This window comes from Schistocerca serialis, chromosome 4 (genome assembly GCF_023864345.2).
Source record: "Schistocerca serialis cubense isolate TAMUIC-IGC-003099 chromosome 4, iqSchSeri2.2, whole genome shotgun sequence".
NCBI classification, from domain to species: Eukaryota; Metazoa; Arthropoda; class Insecta; order Orthoptera; family Acrididae; genus Schistocerca; species Schistocerca serialis.
Window position 1 is genome coordinate 873,045,260 of NC_064641.1, and position 21,885 is coordinate 873,067,144.

The window sequence follows — 21,885 nt, forward strand, 5'->3', positions numbered from 1 at the left end:
CTGTAGTGGTGCTATTTCTCTTTTAGTTTTCTGTACCGCTGCCTACTCTTTTACTATTCTTTGCATCTGTCAAAACAACTCTCCGACTATCAATCTATCTAGTGAGTAAGTAAACAATAACCGGATTTGACTAATTTACCCAAAAGTGATTTCGGAAATTACCATGTGGAGTTACTGTACCTTCAGCAGCATTCATTCTTAGCTTAAACGAAATTTTACCTGTTTATCTTCGTGACAACATTACTTCATATGTTGACGATATTCTTATTGCTAAACATTCTTGGAGTGAGCACAACAAAATTTTGGATTCATTATTACGTATCTTTGCAAGAGTTGGCATTACTGTGAACTTAGAAAAATCTGAATTTGGTCGTTCTCAGGTGAAATTTCTCGGTCACATTATTTCTACAGAAGGTATTCTTCCTGATCCAGAAAAATTAGACGCTATTTGTAACTATGCTGTTCCTACCACGAAACGTGATGTTCGTAGCTTCCTTGGTGTCTGTAATTTTCTTAGACGCTTTGTTAGATTGGACAATTTGGCCACACCTCGTTTATGTGAACTATCTGGAAAGAAATCTAATTGGTTTTGGGATGAGGAAGCTCAGTCAGAATTTGAACAGCTTCGTGATGCCTTAGTTGCTGCTCCACTTCTTTCACATCCGGATCTATCTAAAGAATTTTGTTTGGCAACGGACTCATCATACAAGGGCCTAGGTGCACATTTATTTCAAGAGATAGAAGAAGACGGCGTTGTAGTCCAGAAAACTATTGCATTTGGAAGTCGTGTTCTTTCTAAATCAGAAAAGAATTATTCGATTACGGAACTTGAAGCTTTGGCTGTTGTTTGGGCTTTTACAAAATTTCGGACATTTTTGTTTGGCAGACATACTAAGGTTTACACCGATCATCGAGCTCTGGAATTTCTTATGTCAACAAAATTAACTCATGGCAGATTGTCACAATGGGCGTTGTATCTACAGGAATTTGATTTTAGTATTGTCTACATACAGGGTTCTTCAAATATTGTTGCCGATGCTTTATCACGTGCACCTATGGGTTTGAAACAAAGTGCTGAAGAGGATTGCATAGAAAACAATTATTGTTTGATGTATATTCAAGGTGTTGCGTTTGAGAACTTTATTTCGTCTTCGCTCCAGGACATCGCTAAGGAGCAAAATAAGGATCCAATCTGGAAAGACATTAAGGAGAAGTGGAGGAGAAAGGAAAGCGTGGCGATTAGACAGCATTATTTAGTTCGCAATGACATTCTTTTTAAACGAAAATCGGTCGACAACTCTGTTTGGTTAGTTTGTATTCCTGATGAGTGGGTTAATAAGCTGATTTGGTATACGCATTTCAGTTATGCACACTTTGGTCCCAGAAAATGCTTCCATAAATTACGGGAAAATTGTTACTTCAGTAATATGGAAAAACGTATTCGATCTGTTCTGGCCAAATGCAAATTATGTCAAAAGGCTAAGCCGCCAACAGTTTCTCACAGAGCACCGTTGTTTCCTATCATTCCAGCGAAATTAAAGGAGATGGCTGCAGTCGATTTGTTCGGTCCAGTGGTTCGATCTACTAATGGTTTTGCGTACATTTTCGTAGCAGTGGAGTTGACGTCAAAATATGTGTGTTTTACACCGTTACGCAAAGCAACAGCTCGTTCAGTATCTAACGCTTTCATCAAACATTTTCTTAAAGAAGTTGGTCATGTTGATAAGGTTATATCAGATAATGGATCACAGTTTCGTTCTAAAATTTGGCTTCGTACTCTACGGCGTCGTAAAATTAAACCAATCTTCATTTCACTTTTTCACCCTCAATCAAACGCTTCAGAGAGATGGATGAAGGAAATCAATAAATTGTGTCGTCTTTATTGTCATCAGAATCACAGAACTTGGGATCAGTATCTTCATATTTTTCAAAACATTCTGAATGAACTCCCTAATGATTCAACTTCTTTACCGCCTATACTGACATTAAAAAATAAAGCACCGACAAATCGCATTTCTGAAATCGTTCCTTTTCCGCCTTCACGGAAACTGCGGCATTCTGAAGTTGTCAACCTGGCTCTACGAAATATTGCATCTGCGGCTGCTAGAAGAGAGAGATCAGCTAGACGTCCTGGTCGTTTAAAAATTTTGTCAATTGGTCAGAAGGTGTTAATTAAGTCCCACCGTTTGTCTCACAAAGGAAAAGGCTTGTGTCGCAAATTTTTTCTGCTTTATAAGGGTCCATATAGAATTCGCAAAATTATTCATGATAACACTGTCGAAGTAGAAACTCTTAAATCTCGACGCTCTAAAGGAATACATCATACATCAAACGTTAAAATTTTTGTGGAATGACATACTTTAGAGAAACCAACAGCTACATGTAAACATGCAGAGAATACAAGGATACCGCGCTGTGTTTTGGCGGCGGCACATACTCAAAGCAACAGTCAAGTCTGCGCGCTGCACAAGGCAGTCGTTGACCGCGAGCAATTGCTTCCTACGTCACGCGCCTACAGCTGATCGAGCGCTCAGTGCGAATGCACTGACAGCCGTAAACAAATACACAGTCTAATTTCTCCGATTAAATTCAGTATAAAGCTATAGTGACTTGATGAATTATGTTATTAACGTTCAGTATTTTTCAGGATACGGTTGTATAAGATATTTAAGAACTTCAGGTAAATTCTGTGTGTCTCCGACGTTAAGAGGACTTGCTATCGAGAAATTTTCAGGAAGAATGTAATTTCGAAGAAGAAACTAATAAACTAAAAGGGTAACTATTAATTGAGTTCATTTTTCAGGTAACATGTTTCCACTTAGGTACGTACTTTAGACGTAATTTGCTGCTCGCGATTACGTGATTCATACTTTGTGCTAATTTCATGTTCTATGAATTTACGTGTGAAGCGACGTGCTTGCGTACGTTAACTGATTTTGACAATGATTATTAATGAACTGGGTTGTAACTTGTGTATATTATGCATCGTTTGGCTGCTATGCTTTTTCACTGATGTCAAATTTTTTTTAATTATGTGCCTGCTGTGCTTATTTATTTAAATTATAATTGTCACCTGATTAATTGTGCTGATGTGGTTAGGTGTGTAAGTTATACTTTGTGATTTATCTGCTTGCGCCTTCATGTTTACTTATTAGGAGGACATATGAACATTTATTTGCTTATGCTGATATGATGCTAATGACATGTTTACTGCTATGCGTATGGATTGCATATTTACACATTTCTGTTTTGTTGTCATAACTACTCTTTAATTTGGCATATAGCAATGCTGTTGTACAGTGTACGAACACAGAGTTTAGGTCACACTATTGTATTAATTATAGATTGTTCGCTTGGCAGAGCCTCGTTGTAAGGATTGTGCTGCATACACTTGTTGACATTCTGTTCTCTACTGGTATATTTACTCGCTATTGCATGTTTTGCTTACGCTAAGTGCCTTATATTTTTAAGATAAGAAAATGAACTGCTATAATTCGACGAACGACATTGGTACAAAGAACTTCGTTGAAGTCACATGAGCTGGAGGTTTTATGAAAGCTGTATAAATGTATGCTAATAGGAAGGAAGCTAACGACATGACATACCAAAACTAGGTTTAGACCATTGACAGTTATTACACTGCATTTTCGTGAGCAATTGAAATAGGAAGTGACACTTGACACAAGAAATACTCCACATGTTTGCTTCTGTTTGCCATACACACTGTGTACACACTGTGAAATATTATGATCATTCACACTCCGTAATCGTACTTAATTACTGAGAGTTATTCGAACTAAGTCTGTTAGAGGTCATGTATGCATTTCTTTGTTTATAATTCATAATGAGTAGAAGACTTGGCTCAGATGGATTACACACAGGTTGTGTGTTGACAGTGTGTCTTCAGATTGTATGGGATGATGAACTGAAGTTTGCATTAGGATTTTATCTGTACTTGTTCGAGGAGACTGACTAGAGGAAAGAGTTGTTATGGAAGTGAAATGATATTGGTAATAAGGTTCATATTTATCGACGTATTAAAGAGGTATTATTGAGGTATAGAGATTATATGAAGTTGATGATTATTGGGGTTTTTGTGGACAAGAGGTAAGGTAAATGATATTGATGATAAGAGTTATATGTATCGACGTAAGAAGTATTAGTGAAGTATTGAGATTATGTGATGCTGATGATTATTGGAGTTTTGGTGTATAAGAGGTAAAGTAAGTGAGGAGCATATTTTTTTTGTTGGTCTTAATGGAACAAGGAGGATGAAGATAGCAGACTAGAACACTAAAGTAGAAGGAAGATAGTCTATACACACACTTTGTTAAATCACTAAGCAGTATATACTTTTTTTTGAAGAGAGGAAGTAATTGCATATCTTGGCTCACTGACAGTTGTTCAACAACAGTACATTTGATCTGGCTTGGCAAACATTGGTCTTGACATGATGACTATGACGTTGACCTAACTATTATTGACTGTTATACATTGCTGCCATTACTACTTGATACACATGATGAACATCAGATTTTGACAGAATTGCATTTACACAGTTAACACTATTCAGTTACACAGTAGTACTTAATGTGGATGAAAGATGAGTGAGTGTGTTTTGTGTGTTTTCCTTTCCTAATCGTACCCACCTATCTCCTGAATATTATTGTATTTGTTTGTAGTGGCTTGCACTGACACCCATAAATATTGTAGGTTTACTGATATTTGAGTATTTGTAATAGTTAATATGACAATTATCTGACATCTTTTGTGTGTTTATTAGAATTTGTATGTTTAGTGTAAGAGCATTGTAAAAGCATTTGTATGTGTTTTCAAACTATTGTTCATGCCTGAACTGTCAGATTAGTGAAGGTGAATATTATGGACTGTTACCTGCACTTTTCAACGTAATGTGTGACACTTAGGAATGATTAATTTCTGCTGATGAACAGTGTGATCAGTGATAGTGAATAATATGGACTGTTACTTGTACTTTTTCTACATGATTGGTGTCACTAGGACATGTTTAATTTGTGCTTATATACTCTGATGAACAGTGTGATCGGTGATAGTGAATATCATGGACTGCTCTCTGGACCTACTCAACATTGCTGGGTGCAACTGATGGACTGTTTCTACTGAAATGAAGTCACTTGTTGGTGTCTGCACCTACTCAACATTGCTGGGTGCCACTGTTAGAACTGGTTATACTGAAATGAAGTCACTTCTTGCTGTCTGCACCTACTCAACATTGCTGGGTGCAACTGATGGACTGCTTCTAATGAAATGATGTCACTTGTTGGTGTCTGCACCTGCTCTCAACATTGCTAGGTGCAACTGATGGACTGCTTCTACTGAAATGATGGTCACTTGTTGGTGTCTGCACCTGCTCTCAACATTGCTAGGTGCAACTGATGGACTGCTTCTACTGAAATGATGGTCACTTGTTGGTGTCTGCACCTGCTCTCAACATTGCTAGGTGCAACTGATGGACTGCTTCTACTGAAATGATGGTCACTTGTTGGTGTCTGCACCTACTCAACATTGCTGGGTGCCACTGATGGACTGCTTCTACTGAACTGATGTGACTTGTTGCTGTGTGTACCTCTTCAGCTTTACTGGGTGCCACAGATGGAACTGTTTCTACTGAAATGATGTCACTTGTTGGTGTCTGCACCTACTCAACATTGCTGGGTGCAACTGATGAATTGTTTCTACTGAAATGAAGTCACTTGTTGCTGTCTGCACCTACTCAACATTGCTGGGTGCCTCTGATGGATTGCTTCTACTGAACTAATGTGACTTGTTGCTGGGTGTACCTGCTAAACTTTACTGGGTGCCACTGATGGACTGCTTCTACTGAAAAGATGTCACCTGTTGGTGTCTTTTTTTTTTTGTATAAACTAATCATTGAAAGCATTTTATGTGAACATTTGTATCAACTGATTTTCTTATGTATTGTGTAAACTATTATGTAAAGCCACATGTATGAAAAGAATTTGTATTGCCTACTGTATTTTATATATTAGGTTATTGAAAGGTCAGTGCAAAGCCAAAATTTTAACTAATTATGTGATATTTAGGTATTAATATTATCTTTTATTTTTGTGGACGAATTTGGTGGTATTTTCACCACCAATGCTGGCAAAAATACCATCAAATTCTGGCCTGTGGAGGAGGGGCATATGAAAGGTGGCTACACTGAGCCACTGCGCCAGAGATTGCGCCAAAGAGTACTATTAAGCCGCCTCCACAGTGCCTGTTAAGAACTCGTAGCAGTCAGTGCGTGGACAGAGTTCGTAGAAGGTAGTCTGTGTTGAGATGTGCTAGTGGGGACTGCTTGTCGTGAAGTCGGAGTGAGGTGTGATAGTGGAGAGTGTTGTTCCATGTTTTATGCAGTTATTTGATGGGAGAGATAGCAGATGTTATTCTAATGAAGATATTGTAACGATCAGAGTGCTTTTGGTCAATATATATGAAGGTAAAATATTGCGTGATTTTTTTTATTATTTCCATGTTTTAAATAATGCGTCATGACAGGTTCAGTCAACAAAGCATCTGGCTTGTGTTCTTGTATTAGAGAGTAATTCTGGTTTTCCTGAGTAATTATGGTATTTTTATTTCCTTTAGTTACTTCTGTATTATGGAAATGGAAGAGGATGTAGATGAAGATGAAATGGGAGATATGATACTGCGTGAAGAGTTTGACAGAGCACTGAAAGACCTGAGTCGAAACAAGGCCCCCGGAGTAGACAATATTCCATTGGAACTACTGACGGCCGTGGGAGAGCCAGTCCTGACAAAACTCTACCATCTGGTGAGCAAGATGTATGAAACAGGCGAAATACCCTCAGACTTCAAGAAGAATATAATAATTCCAATCCCAAAGAAAGCAGGTGTTGACAGATGTGAAAATTACCGAACTATCAGCTTAATAAGTCACAGCTGCAAAATACTAACACGAATTCTTTACAGGCGAATGGAAAAACTAGTAGAAGCCAACCTCGGGGAAGATCAGTTTGGATTCCGTAGAAACACTGGAACACGTGAGGCAATACTGACCTTACGACTTATCTTAGAAGAAAGATTAAGGAAAGGCAAAACTACGTTTCTAGCATTTGTAGATTTAGAGAAAGCTTTTGACAATGTTGACTGGAATACTCTCTTTCAAATTCTAAAGGTGGCAGGGCTAAAATACAGGGAGCGAAAGGCTATTTACAATTTGTACAGAAACCAGACGGCAGTTATAAGAGTCGAGGGACATGAAAGGGAAGCAGTGGTTGGGAAGGGAGTAAGACAGGGTTGTAGCCTCTCCCCGATGTTGTTCAATCTGTATATTGAGCAAGCAGTAAAGGAAACAAAAGAAAAATTTGGAGTAGGTATTAAAATTCATGGAGAAGAAATAAAAACTTTGAGGTTCGCCGATGACATTGTAATTCTGTCAGAGACAGCAAAGGACTTGGAAGAGCAGTTGAATGGAATGGACAGTGTCTTGAAAGGAGGATATAAGATGAACATCAACAAAAGCAAAACAAGGATAATGGAATGTAGTCTAATTAAGTCGGGTGATGCTGAGGGAATTAGATTAGGAAATGAGGCACTTAAGGTAGTAAAGGAGTTTTGCTATTTGGGGAGCAAAATAACTGATGATGGTCGAAGTAGAGAGGATATAAAATGTAGGCTGGCAATGGCAAGGAAAGCGTTTCTGAAGAAGAGAAATTTATTAACATCCAGTATTGATTTAAGTGTCAGGAAGTCATTTCTGAAAGTATTCGTATGGAGTGTAGCCATGTATGGAAGTGAAACATGGACGATAAATAGTTTGGACAAGAAGAGAATAGAAGCTTTCGAAATGTGGTGCTACAGAAGAATGCTGAAGATTAGATGGGTAGATCACATAACTAATGAGGAAGTATTGAATAGGATTGGGGAGAAGAGAAGTTTGTGGCACAACTTGACCAGAAGAAGGGATCGGTTGGTAGGACATGTTCTGAGGCATCAAGGGATCACCAATTTAGTATTGGAGGGCAGCGTGGAGGGTAAAAATCGTAGAGGGAGACCAAGAGATGAATACACTAAGCAGATTCAGAAGGATGTAGGTTGCAGTAGGTACTGGGAGATGAAAAAGCTTGCACAGGATAGAGTAGCATGGAGAGCTGCATCAAACCAGTCTCAGGACTGAAGACCACAACAACAACAACAACTTCTGTATAAATGGTATTTAAAATTTCTTGTCTTGTTGAAGAAGAACCGTGCCAGATGTGTACGTTGAGTCACACTCCCACACACAGAACAATTACATTTGGGCTTTGGTTTTGTAGGTTTTATAGTTGCTGGGGACTTAATTAATTAACTGTGTTTACGAAAATTTTCTTTCATTGTTTGTTGCAGTCAGATTGCGTAATAATTCTAGTCAGGGCCAACCGTTTACGAGAATAGCGTAATCGGACATATAGTTACTAAAAAGTATTTTCAATCATATTTAATTAAGCCCCCATCCAAGGTGTGGCATACGAAATACTCATTTTGCTCTACATACACTCCTGGAAATGGAAAAAAGAACACATTGACACCGGTGTGTCCGACCCACCATACTTGCTCCGGACACTGCGAGAGGGCTGTACAAGCAATGATCACACGCACGGCACAGCGGACACACCAGGAACCGCGGTGTTGGCCGTCGAATGGCGCTAGCTGCGCAGCATTTGTGCACCGCCGCCGTCAGTGTCAGCCAGTTTGCCGTGGCATACGGAGCTCCATCGCAGTCTTTAACACTGGTAGCATGCCGCGACAGCGTGGACGTGAACCGTATGTGCAGTTGACGGACTTTGAGCGAGGGCATATAGTGGGCATGCGGGAGGCCGAGTGGACGTACCGCCGAATTGCTCAACACGTGGGGAGTGAGGTCTCCACAGTACATCGATGTTGTCGCCAGTGGTCGGCGGAAGGTGCACGTGCCCGTCGACCTGGGACCGGACCGCAGCGACGCACGGATGCACGCCAAGACCGTAGGATCCTACGCAGTGCCGTAGGGGACCGCACCGCCACTTCCCAGCAAATTAGGGACACTGTTGCTCCTGGGGTATCGGCGAGGACCATTCGCAACCGTCTCCATGAAGCTGGGCTACGGTCCCGCACACCGTTAGGCCGTCTTCCGCTCACGCCCCAACATCGTGCAGCCCGCCTCCAGTGGTGTCGCGACAGGCGTGAATGGAGGGACGAATGGAGACGTGTCGTCTTCAGCGATGAGAGTCGCTTCTGCGTTGGTGGCAATGACGGTCGTATGCGTGTTTTGCGCCGTGCAGGTGAGCGCCACAATCAGCACTGCATACGACCGAGGCACACAGGGCCAACACCCGGCATCATGGTGTGGGGAGCGATCTCCTACACTGGCCGTACACCACTGGTGATCGTCGAGGGGACACTGAATAGTGCACGGTACATCCAAACCGTCATCGAACCTATCGTTCTACCATTCCTAGACCGGCAAGGGAACTTGCTGTTCCAACAGGACAATGCACGTCCGCATGTATCCCGTGCCACCCAACGTGCTCTAGAAGGTGTAAGTCAACTACCCTGGCCAGCAAGATCTCCGGATCTGTCCCCCATTGAGCATGTTTGGGACTGGATGAAGCGTCGTCTCACGCGGTCTGCACGTCCAGCACGAACACTGGTCCAACTGAGACGCCAGGTGGAAATGGCATGGCAAGCCGTTCCACAGGACTACATCCAGCATCTCTACGATCGTCTCCATGGGAGAATAGCAGCCTGCATTGCTGCGAAAGGGGGATATACACTGTACTAGTGCCGACATTGTGCATGCTCTGTTGCCTGTGTCTATGTGCCTGTGGTTCTGTCAGTGTGATCATGTGATGTATCTGACCCCAGGAATGTGTCAATAAAGTTTCCCCTTCCTGGGACAATGAATTCACGGTGTTCTTATTTCAATTTCCAGGAGTGTAGATCGAAAACTGAACAGTACCTTCACAATAAAAGACAATAACTTATTATGCAGAGGTTCTCAAACATCCTTATAGCCTAATTTTTATATAAACATGTTCTTTAATGTCCAAAATATTATCCCTGCTACTATGCTTTAAATTTGAGTTTTGAACAATTTTGAAGAGCTCTTATGTTTATGGAGTACTCCTGTTTCAGTGATCAGATACCCAGCCAATCCAACGATTAGCAAGACAAGCACACCTTACATTATTAACATATGTACCAAGTTATGCACTGAGGCATAGGCAATTACGTAACTAAGTAATTCAATGTGAAACTGTTATATGCCGCGTCCTCTCTTTATCAAGAAGGTAACTCAATAAATATATTGACTTGTGCTTGCTACATCCCAACTGTTCTTCCACAGTAAACATTACCACATCCAGCAAATTAGTCATACTATTACAATATCCCTTGTAACCTTATAACAGTTGCGTTGCAGACGTTCAAATGACGTGATTGTAACCAACACACGGCCATCACTGACACCGAGGCAGAACCAGTTTTCCTCAGAAAACACAAGAGACCTCCACCCTGCCCTCTAGTAAGCTCCCGCTTGACATGACAAGTTGCAAATGGCGGTGGTTTGGGGTCAGAGGAACGCACGTTACATGACGTCTGCCTCGGAGCTGCCCTCGAAGGAACAGATTTATAACAGTTCGTTGTGTCCCTGTGGTGCCAACTGTTGCTCATATTGCTGCTGCAGATGCTTTAGGATGCGACAGAGCCATACGCCGAAAGCAATGGTCTTGCCTCTCGGTAGTGCCACGTGGTCGTTCGTTCTTCTTCTGTCCATATATTCTCGTGAGCCAAACTGCCAGCAGTCACGTGCGCTGGCTACATTCCTGCCGAGTCTTCCTGCAATATCGCGGAAGGAACATCCAGCTTCTCGTAACCCTGTTATACGACCTAGTTCAAAGTCGGTGAGGTGTTGGTTCAAATGACTCTGAGCACTATGGGAGTTAACATCTGAGGTCATCAGTCCCCTAGACTTAGAACTATTACCTAACTAACCTAAGGACATCACACACATCCATGCCCGAGGCAGGCGTGCGGTTCGGGACTGAAGCGGCTAGGACTGCGCCGGCGGGAGTGGCCGTGCGGTTCTAGGCGCTACAGTCTGGAGCCGAGCGACCGCTACGGTCGCAGGTTCGAATCCTGCCTCGGGCATGGATGTGTGTGATGTCCTTCGGTTAGTTAAGTTTAATTAGTTCTAAGTTCTAGGCGACTGATGACCTCAGAAGTTAAGTCGCATAGTGCTCAGAGCCATTTTTGACTAGAACCGCCCGGCCACAGCGGCAGGCAGTGTGTTGATAACGGCGGGTATGCCGTCTTGGAAACTAACTTCAGCTCGTCACGGCCAATCCCAAAGGTAACTAACGTTCACGGCCGTTACAGCGTATATTCAAACCAAACCTGATTTGCATTCCCATGGTGGCATCAGTAGCGCCACTCCAATGGAACTGGCGCGAAATTTGAATAAACATCATGCCTTAAATGTAGAAACACGCCTCCCAACTTTCGTTTATGTCGCACCAACTCCTTCTTGGTGCTGCGATTTTTTTCGTCAGTGTATGAGTAATTGGTTCATTCAGTATGTGCTGTAACTAATAGGTTCGTCATCACATCATTTATTTTCAGATAAAGGAAATAATTAAAAACAAAAAGGGGGAGAAATGATCTAAATAACACTTTAGACTTCTTTTATACTATGTATGTTAAAGGAACATGATGAAATTATGATACCTAAAAAGTATGTTATACCTAAAATTACTGCACAGGTAAGAGTTATTTGTACTAGCCTTGACATACATCAGCTGGAATCTCCCTTTCTCCACATATGAAAGAATATTTTCTATTTACAGAAATAATTTGTTTGAGGGTTACTGATAACAAAAAACTTTCCCATTTTATAGTATTCTTTCCTAAAACTGAGTAAGATTTGATAAAACAATACTATATTATTCTAGTCCTCCTCGTCAGTTTTCTAAAACTGTACATTTTTGTCAAAATTACTATCCCCTTCATAAAATTATGGAAATTAAAGATTCTGTTTCGAGAAAATTGTCGCGGGAAATGGGGGATGATACATAAGGGCGTCCTGCGCCATTTCTGTGCGTTCGTGTTTAGTCTTTGCGCTCTAAAAATACCATGCCAGTCAGTCTGTGATTAGCGTACTGCTTGAAAGGTACTATGCCACTCGTCTGAAGATGTTTGTCATTTGTTTCACTTGTTTGTGCGACTTGCGTCGTAAATTGCTGAGCTGATATGAATAAATGACGAAAAAGGCGGAGAAATGTTTCACTCATCACATGACAAACCCTACCTTAGACAGTGAAGAGGAAGCAAAAGAGAAAGATAAGTAAAACATATTTTGTTTGTAATTATTTCCTCCCAATGCTAATTAAGTATTGCAAGAATGGTGAACGCTTATATCTGAAGCTAAAATGCACTTGCTTGGTTCCATGTTGAAATGTACTGCATAGTGATTGTGAAGGAATATTACGATGTTTAGTGTCTTCGGTGGCATTCGGATTTTAATCAATTTACAAAGAAGTCCTTCGCATCAGAACTTACCAAATCCACGATCGATGTCTAAGAAGAAGGCGAACGTGCTGTCTTACCTGTTATCCTCAGGTCTGTTGTAAGTCTGAGCATATGCTGAGTTGTCGTGGGAATCCATGTTCGACGTATGACCTTAGTTAACAGATTTCTATGAATTTTAAAAGTCTGTCTGGCTTTCTGGATAAAATAATTTCGGGCATTGGGCCAAATCATTGTAAAGTACTAAAACAGCCGAACTATTAACGTTTCGACCGACTTTCTGCGATCGTCTTAAGGGTGATTCAGCGCCCCGAAGGGGACTACAACAAGTCTGTCGAAATGTTGGCAACTGAGCTATTTTGGTAGTTTACAATTACGAGGCCCAACAACCAGAATTACTTGATCGAAAATGACACCGGACGTGTAAGCCTACCTGTTTACCTGTGGTGATATATTCGCAAGTGTTAACCTATGACTGTAGGAAGTGAATCGATCGATATAGTTTTCTGGCGTATAACCGATGTATTCGATTCCCGCATCACGGTCGTCTTCTCCATCGATTCCCGCATCATGCTCGTCTTTGTCTTCAGTACGCCTGAGACATGGTGTCAGTTGAAAATCATCGCCAGAAACGATCCCGTTAGCGACGTTGTCCTGATATAGCCGTGCTTCCGGCCGTGACGTCACTGATGCACAGTCCGTCGCCAAATAACACGACGTCCGCTCCGACTTCGCAGTAACCGTATCTTAAGCCATACCGTGCAGCCAGCCACCATCTTTGTAGGGGAAATGTCTGATATTTTAATAGAGTCGCTTCTTTTATTGAACTACCTCAGAAACCGTTCGTCCGTGTGATGACAAACATGTTGTTGAAAAAAAAATTCTGTAACCATTTTCCAAAGCAAGTTGTAGCTTTTTGGTCAAATGTTTGAGCGGAGCGTAAACAAAACTCCCTATAAATTACACAATGGATGTTTTTGCGATTTTTCATAGCTCATCGAAGAGTGGGGTATAGACGAATGGGGTATCAAATTGACGGGCCAATTTTGCGAAGCAGTATCTAATTGCTTGAAAGTAATCAGGCTAATCAAGAAAAACTTAGTTAGTTCTTTGACGGGAAATTGCTAATATATTTCACTAACAGCATTTGTGTAAATGAACTATCCAAAAAGTTGAGCTCTTCAAGGCCGATCTACTTTGCGCATGCAATGTTGCGTTGGTGCGGTATTTAACTGTTAAAATGGTTTCCTTTCAGTGAAGCACTAAACGCAGGAAGATTCTAGGAAAGGAAATGTGGTGTCAAAAGGATTACGCTTTCTGAACAAAAAGTGAAAAGAAAGAAAGTGAAAAAGCTCAATTAAATATTTTGTAAAATGATTTATTTAAAAATAAGAAATAAAATAGATTAGAGAACCATTTGACGCGCGATTCAGTGATACTAGAAACCATGTACAGCAAGAAATGTGCGTCAAATGTTTCTCTAATCTATTCTATTACTTACTTCGAAACAAATATCACAAAACATTTGACTGATTTTTTTCAAAATGTTATTTATTCATGTTTAGCTTAGGTGGCAACCAACACCTTTTGTGTAAGTCGGCGCTCTTCTTACTATACAAGATGTTAAAAAAAAAGTGTCCAATATTTCAGGGGACGATAGTGTGCATCAAAACAAAACAAAAATGTCTTGTGACCGTCGGTCCTACAAAGCATACGTTCTGACATATGACATATGAATACGTATTCATAGGGGGTGCCATTGTGATGTCATCCACGGCAGTGCATTACTTGTCGTATTGCAGACGACTACCCGATAATTAACGTTAATTACAGCCCCTGTCATGGAATGCTGCAAGCTAAGAAAGCATCAGCAACATGTGGTTGTGGATATGAGTACCGTTATTGCATTGGCCCTCCGTGTCATACCAGGATTAACAGATTGCTAGGATACTCACGTGCAGTATAGACGTAATCATTATTTGGCTCAATGGTCTGAGTAAGTTTTTCCGTTTACGTTGTGTGATTGTATTTTAGTCTTATTACATTTGTTTACGTTCGCGTAGACTTCTCCGTACTCCGGGAGTATACTGTGATGTTTGACCTACTTGCAGGTCACGTTTAAAGTACATGTTACTGTGAAGTTTGTGGTGCGGAACATCATGTTTAATCTCTTCCAAATATTCTGACACAACCTAGCAATGGATGCCTTTTATTCCACAAGAGAAATGGCAGACATGATTTAATGCTATGATTTAGCAAATGGAGTTAATCCGAGAGCCTGTAACCTGTACACCGAACGATTTCAAGCAAGCAGGGTACCACCTGTTAAGCTGTTCAGCCATTTTTTCCAGCGACCTGGGGAAACAGGTTTCGTGGCACCCAACAAAATAGGCAATGGAAGGCCTCGTTCAGTCCGCACGCCTGAAACGGAGGACCGTATTCTACACTCCTGGAAATTGAAATAAGAACACCGTGAATTCATTGTCCCAGGAAGGGGAAACTTTATTGACACATTCCTGGGGTCAGATAAATCACATGATCACACTGACAGAACCACAGGCACATAGACACAGGCAACAGAGCATGCACAATGTTGGCACTAGTACAGTGTATATCCACCTTTCGCAGCAATGCAGGCTGCTATTCTCCCATGGAGACGATCGTAGAGATGCTGGATGTAGTCCTGTGGAACGGCTTGCCATGCCATTTCCACCTGGCGCCTCAGTTGGACCAGCGTTCGTGCTGGACGTGCAGACCGCGTGAGACGACGCTTCATCCAGTCCCAAACATGCTCAATGGGGGACAGATCCGGAGATCTTTCTGGCCAGGGTAGTTGACTTACACCTTCTAGAGCACGTTGGGTGGCACGGGATACATGCGGACGTGCATTGTCCTGTTGGAACAGTAAGTTCCCTTGCCGGTCTAGGAATGGTAGAACGATGGGTTCGATGACGGTTTGGATGTACCGTGCACTATTCAGTGTCCCCTCGACGATCACCAGTGGTGTACGGCCAGTGTAGGAGATCGCTCCCCACACCATGGTGCCGGGTGTTGGCCCTGTGTGCCTCGGTCGTATGCAGTCCTAATTGTGGCGCTCACCTGCACGGCGCCAAACACGCATACGACCATCATTGGCACCAAGGCAGAAGCGACTCTCATCGCTGAAGACGACACGTCTCCATTCGTCCCTCCATTCACGCCTGTCGCGACACCACTGGAGGCGGGCTGCACGATGTTGGGGCGTGAGCGGAAGACGGCCTAACGGTGTGCGGGACCGTAGCCCAGCTTCATGGAGACGGTTGCGAATGGTCCTCGCCGATACCCCAGGAGCAACAGTGTCCCTAATTTGCTGGGAAGTGGCGGTGCGGTCCCCTACGGCACTGCGTAGGATCCTACGGTCTTGGCGTGCATCCGTGCGTCGCTGCGGTCCGGTCCCAGGTCGACGGGCACGTGCACCTTCCGCCGACCACTGGCGACAACATCGATGTACTGTGGAGACCTCACTCCCCACGTGTTGAGCAATTCGGCGGTACGTCCACTCGGCCTCCCGCATGCCCACTATACGCCCTCGCTCAAAGTCCGTCAACTGCACATACGGTTCACGTCCACGCTGTCGCGGCGTGCTACCAGTGTTAAAGACTGCGATGGAGCTCCGTATGCCACGGCAAACTGGCTGACACTGACGGCGGCGGTGCACAAATGCTGCGCAGCTAGCGCCATTCGACGGCCAACACCGCGGTTCCTGGTGTGTCCGCTGTGCCGTGCGTGTGATCATTGCTTGTACAGCCCTCTCGCAGTGTCCGGAGCAAGTATGGTGGGTCTGACACACCGGTGTCAATGTGTTCTTTTTTCCATTTCCAGGAGTGTACATGCAGTGGACGACAATCCTGATACCAGTGTGCGACGAATAGCAGCGGCTGAAGGTCTTAGTCATCCTCTGCTCTGGTCTGGGCGCTACTTCATAAGCAGTTGTTGTATCCGTACCATATTCAGCGCGTCCAGGCTCTTAGGGCACAAGGCCATCCTGCTAAAGTGCAGTTCTGCCAATGGTTCTTGCGACAGTGTGGTACACATACACAATTTACCTCCAAGATTTTGTTTACTGATGCCAACGGCCTTGCCGCAGTGGTAACACCGGTTCCCGTCAGATCATCGAAGTTAAGCACTGTCGGGCTGGGCTAGCACTTGGATGGGTGACCATCCGGTCTGCCGAGCGCTGTTAGCAAGCGGGGTGCACTCAGCCCTTGTGAGGCAAACTGAGGAGCTACTTGATTGAAAAGTGGCGGCTCCGGTCTCGGAAACTGACATGCGGCCGGGAGAGCGGTGTGCTGACCACGTGCCCCTCCATATCCGCAGCCAGTGACGCCTGTGGTCTGAGGATGAAACGGCAGCCGGTCGGTACCGTTGCGCCTTCATAGCCATTTCGCGAGGAGTTTTTTTTTTTTTTTTTGTTTACTGATGAGGCAGGGTTTACACGAGATGATATTTAAATTTCCATAATCAGCGTGTGTGGGCCGATGAAAGTCCTCATGCGGTTCAAGAAACATGGCAGCGTTATCGATTCTCAAGCAACATGTGGGTAGGCGTTCTTGGCAATAGATTACTAGGGCCATACGGCTACCACAGAGATTAACTGGGTCACGTTATCACCAGTTTCTGAAGAACGTACTGCCTACTGCTGGAGGATGCTCCATATTAGGACAGGCTACAGATGTGGTTCATGCATGATGGTACACCAGCACATTTTCTCCGTATTGTGCGTGGGCACCTCATGAGGGCATCTGAATTCTGGTGGATTGGCCGGGGAGGCCCCATACCTTGGCCTGCATGTTCCCCGGAACTGCACTACTGGCCATTAAAATTGCTGCACCAAGAAGAAATGCAGGTGATAAACGGGTATTCATTGCACAAAGATATTATACTAGAACTGACATGTGATTACATTTTCACGCAGTTTGGGTGCATAGATCCTGAGAAATCAGTAACCAAAACAACCACCTCTGGCCGTAAAACGGCCTTAATACGCCTGGGCATTGAGTCAAAGAGAGCTTGGATGGCGTGTACAGGTACAGCTGCCCATGCAGCTTCAACACGATACCACAGTTCGAGTAGTGACTGGCGTATTGCGACGAGCCAGTTGCTCGGCCACCATTGACCAGACGTTTTCAGTTGGTGAGGGATCTGGAGAATGTGCTGGTCAGGGCAGCAGTCGAACATTTTCTGTATCCAAAAAGGCCCGTACAGGACCTGCAACATGCGGTCGTGCGTTATCCTGCTGAAATGTAGGGTTTCGCATGGATCGAATGAAGGGTAGAGGTACGGGTCATAACACATCTGAAATGTAACGTCCACTGTTCAAAGTGCCGTCAATGCGAACAAGAGGTGACCGAGACGTGTAACCAATGGCACCCCATAACATCACGCCAGGTGATTGACCAGTATGGCGATGACGAATACACGCTTCCAATGTGCGTTCACCGCGATGTCGCCAAACACGGATGAGACCATCATTATGCTGTAAACAGAACCTGGATTCATCAGAAAAAATGACGTTTCGCCATTCGTGCACCCAGGTTCGTCGTTGAGTACACCATCGCAGGCGCTCCTGTCTGTGATGCAGCGTCAAGGGTAACCACAGCCATGGTCTCCGAGCTGATAGTCCATGCTGCTGCAAACGTCGTCGAACCGTTCGTGAAGGTGGCTGTTGTCTTGCAAACGTCCCCATCTGTTGTCTCAGGGATCGAGACGTGGCTGCACGATCCGTTACAGCCGTGCGGATAAGATGCCTTTCATCTCGACTGCTAGTGATACGAGGCCGTTGGGATCCAGCACGGCGTTCCGCATTACCCTCCTGAACCCACCGATCCCATATTCTGCTAACAGTCATTGGATCTCGACCAACGCGCGCAGCAATATCGCGATACGATAAACCGCAATCGCGATAGGCTACAATCCGATCTCTATTGAAGTCAGAAACGTGATGGTACGCATTTCTCTCATTACACGAGGCATCACAACAACGTTTCACCAGGCAACGCCGGTCAACTGCTGTTTGTGTATGAGAAGTCGGTTGGAAACTTTCCTCATGTCAGCACGTTGTAGGTATCGCCACCGGCGCCAACCTTGTGTGAATGCTCTGAAAAGCTAATCATTTGCATATCACAGCATCTTCTCCCTGTCGGTTAAATTTCGCGTCTGTAGCACGTCATCTTCGTGGTGTAGCAATTTTAATGGCCAGTAGTGTAAATTCACTAGATTTCTGGTTATGGGTCACATGAAGCAATTGATTTATGCCGCTCCAAAAAGCGATGTGCCGACACTACACAGTCATGTCTTCCATGCATCTCAGCTCATTCAGAACCAATCAGGACGATTTCAAAGAGTGCGTGAGTTGTTACGCAGACAGGGCAGAGGCGTGCATTGAGATGAGTGGACATCATATTGAGCACCTCCTCTGAACAAGCAGTCAAATGTCAGAATGTATGCTCTGTAGGAACCAGGGTTCTAAGACATTTTTTGTTGTTTTGATGCGTACAATCACCCCCTGAAACATGGATGTTTTTTTTTAACAGTCTTTGTAGTCCACACTCTCACTACATAATAATTACAAACTCTCATCTTATTCTGGTCTAGGCGGCTAAGATAGATCACCCCAAATATGCGAAGAACACACAGGTGCGTCCGTGAGACGGCTTCTGTGACGTACGGAGGCGTTATGTACAGTTTTTAACCGCTCAACTATGACACGACTTCGAGATTTTAATGAACTACATACTGTTTTTGCGTACAATTGGAAAGTACATTCGAAGAAGATGCCATATCAGTGAAATAATTACGAGATAACAACGCCAGAAATCGCTATCCCGCTGTCAGTATGAAAGAACCCACAAACCGCTGTCGTCCGTACCAAATAATAAACAAAGGGATTTTCTCTGCCTCGTGATGACTGAGTGTTGTGTGTCCTTCATTATCATTTCATCATCGTTGACTCACAAGTCGCCGACGTGGTGTCAACTCAAAAGAACTTGCGATACGGCGACCGAACTTTCCCACATGGGGCCTCCCGGCCAACAATGCCATACGAACATTTCATTTCATTTCAACAAACACTTGAATCAGGTACGGGCTGTGTGTTTAGCTGTGCGCTTGAAGCCCATCAGTCTGTGCTCTGTTGCTGTAGAGGCCGGACAAGCTCAAAAAAGTTGATACTTTTTTTGTGGTAAGTTCCTATGTCCCTATGGGACCAAACTGCTGAGGTCATCGGTCCCTAGGCTTACACACTGCTTAATATAACTTAAACTAACTTACGCTAAGGCCACACATCCATGTCCGAGGGAGTACTAGAACCTCCGACGGGGGGATCCGCGCGAACCGTTGCAAGGGGCCCTAGACCGATGGCGACTACCCCGCGTAGCAAAAGTGGATACTGTTTTCTTTCATGGTGAAGTGTGAAGAATAAAATATGACAACGAAAAAAGAACACCATCTGACGAGAGAGGTGATGAAACTAACGTTTTAGCAGCGCTGATTCACAGTCCACCTGTCGTTGCGAGGCAACTTATATGTGCTAGTGGGATTAGCCAGATATGTGTTCTGCAAACACTGCCTGTCAACGCAATTAATTCTTTCCATATTTTGCTGCACCAGCTGCTTCATGGCATTCACTTTCGAAATTTGTTACAGTTCTACAAATGGTGTCTACAAAACTACAAAGTGATGCGGCGTTTCTATCAATCTAGGGGTGAATCGTCCTTACAATAGATGGGCAAATCAAGATTCGGAGTATCCACGCTGGCTGGGAGAAGTGTAAACAATCACCTAACAAAATTCACATCATTAGTTCCTGCGTTATTTACGGTAGTCTAAATACACTCCTGGTTCAAATGGTTCAAATGGCTCTGAGCACTATGGGACTCAACTGCTGAGGTCATTAGTCCCCTAGAACTTAGAACTAGTTAAACCTAACTAACCTAAGGACATCACAAACATCCATGCCCGAGGCAGGATTCGAACCTGCGACCGTAGCGGTCTTGCGGTTCCAGACTGCAGCGCCTTTAACCGCACGGCCACTTCGGCCGGCTACACTCCTGGAAATGGAAAAAAGAACACATTGACACCGGTGTGTCAGACCCACCATACTTGCTCCGGACACTGCGAGAGGGCTGTACAAGCAATGATCACACGCACGGCACAGCGGACACACCAGGAACCGCGGTGTTGGCAGTCGAATGGCGCTAGCTGCGCAGCATTTGTGCACCGCCGCCGTCAGTGTCAGCCAGTTTGCCGTGGCATACGGAGCTCCATCGCAGTCTTTAACACTGGTAGCATGCCGCGACAGCGTGGACGTGAACCGTATGTGCAGTTGACGGACTTTGAGCGAGGGCGTATAGTGGGCATGCGGGAGGCCGGGTGGACGTACCGCCGAATTGCTCAACACGTGGGGCGTGAGGTCTCCACAGTACATCGATGTTGTCGCCAGTGGTCGGCGGAAGGTGCACGTGCCCGTCGACCTGGGACCGGACCGCAGCGACGCACGGATGCACGCCAAGACCGTAGGATCCTACGCAGTGCCGTAGGGGACCGCACCGCCACTTCACAGCAAATTAGGGACACTGTTGCTCCTGGGGTATCGGCGAGGACCATTCGCAACCGTTTCCATGAAGCTGGGCTACGGTCTCGCAAACCGTTAGGCCGTCTTCCGCTCACGCCCAAACATCGTGCAGCCCTCCTCTAGTGGTGTCGCGACAGGCGTGAATGGAGGGACGAATGGAGACGTGTCGTCTTCAGCGATGAGAGTCGCTTCTGCCTTGGTGCCAATGATGGTCGTATGCGTGTTTGGCGCCGTGCAGGTGAGCGCCACAATCAGGACTGCATACGACCGAGGCACACAGGGCCAACACCCGGCATCATGGTGTGGGGAGCGATCTCCTACACTGGCCGTACACCACTGGTGATCGTCGAGGGGACACTGAATAGTGCACGGTACATCCAAACCGTCATCGAACCCATCGTTCTACCATTCCTAGACCGGCAAGGGAACTTGCTGTTCCAACAGGACAATGCACGTCCGCATGTATCCCGTGCCACCCAACGTGCTCTAGAAGGTGTAAGTCAACTACCCTGGCCAGAAAGATCTCCGGATCTGTCCCCCATTGAGCATGTTTGGGACTGGATGAAGCGTCGTCTCACGCGGTCTGCACGTCCAGAACGAACGCTGGTCCAACTGAGGCGCCAGGTGGAAATGGCATGGCAAGCCGTTCCACAGGACTACATCCAGCATCTCTACGATCGTCTCCATGGGAGAATAGCAGCCTGCATTGCTGCGAAAGGTGGATATAC

General features: G+C 44.4%; 1 pseudogene; it reads left to right on the forward strand.

Moving 5' to 3' along the window:
- Nucleotides 1–16,653: 16,653 nt before the first annotated feature.
- On the forward strand, nt 16,654–16,771 carry LOC126475956 (5S ribosomal RNA; annotated as a pseudogene).
- The last annotated feature ends 5,114 nt before the right edge of the window (nt 16,772–21,885 follow it).